Source organism: Rhagoletis zephyria, unplaced genomic scaffold (genome assembly GCF_001687245.7).
Source record: "Rhagoletis zephyria isolate East Lansing unplaced genomic scaffold, Rhagoletis_zephyria_1.1 Rzeph_scaffold_05620, whole genome shotgun sequence".
Taxonomy (NCBI): domain Eukaryota; kingdom Metazoa; phylum Arthropoda; class Insecta; order Diptera; family Tephritidae; genus Rhagoletis; species Rhagoletis zephyria.
In genome coordinates this window covers 33,469-34,730 of record NW_016162703.1, presented here as the reverse complement: position 1 = coordinate 34,730, position 1,262 = coordinate 33,469, and positions in this window count along the sequence as shown.

Here is a 1,262-nt window from a genome sequence, read left to right as displayed (position 1 = left end):
CTCTTTATCCCTCTTTAGCATCACGTACACGGAGTCCCGTAACATGGCGAGTAAAAGTATTGCCTCGTAGTTGCAGTGTTAATGCTAGTGGGTTCGTAACCCACCTTGGGTGCTCCTGGAAACAAGTTTATGTAAAATTGTTCCCAAATGTGGCAAAGTCCGAATAAACAACAAGAAAGGTGTAGGTAAGGGGTGGTATTGGAAAACAATAGTTCAGCATGATCTGCTCGAACCAAGTCAAACCAGTCGTTGTGTCCCTCAGGACAAAGTTAAGGTACATACTACTTACCGTCACTTAATATTTTTATCTGCGGGGGACCCTTAGGACCGCCTGTTGGCTTAGAAAAAAATTGCTGCTGCTATGGTACAGAGTGGTTGGTGGAAGAAATTACTGGAGGTAAAGATTTTCACTTGAGTGTATTTTACCGTTGCTTTTGCTAAAGATATACAATGTTAAGTTCCCTGATGATGAGTTCTCGCTTAACCCTCATACTTACAAATTTATGATGCTCTACTTTTGGCTCTAAAACTGACTCAGGGTCAGGTTATGAAGTCTATGTATATCGAAAGTAATAAGACAATCTTCTATTCTCTGCTGAGGAACATGCCCCGGTATTTGTAGGCCATTCATTAGGATAAAAACATAGTGGAGGGGCGCGCAAGGAGCATCGAGCAAAGCGTCGATTCCAAACGCATATATTTCAATGGAGAGCGCATAGTGAAGAGCAAAGTATACATACACGTTTGTAATGGAAGCTTTGCTCGATGCTAGCTCTTTGCTTTATTTGGCGCTCCACTATATTTTGCCCCTCAGGTTTCGGAAAAGAGATTTTACGTATTTGTAGTAGCAGCAAAGCTGCACTTAAGGGGTTGTTTTACTCTGGTTGCCAGGTCACTGAGACATCTGGCCGTTTGGATACAGTATGCTCAGGCCAGGCATTCCTTGGTTCGCAACCAGCTTGTCCAACGTAGCCACCTTCAGAAATTGGGTGAATATTTCGCCCAGCAATGAGTGGCTTCAGGTGGGAAAAACTCATGTTGCCCTCAATCTCAGAGGGTCTTGCCAAGTATTTGCTTTCATTGAACAGATGGGACTGCGGACAACTTTTGGGACTACTGGCTGATCACGTTATGGTGGCATAAACACCTGACTGTGAGAGGCATACATGACAACCCCATTTTATTTTCCTTCTTTGAAGAGGATCAGCCCGTGGGACCATTATTGTGCTTCTGCGCCCGCTTTTGCAAGAATTAGGTATGGG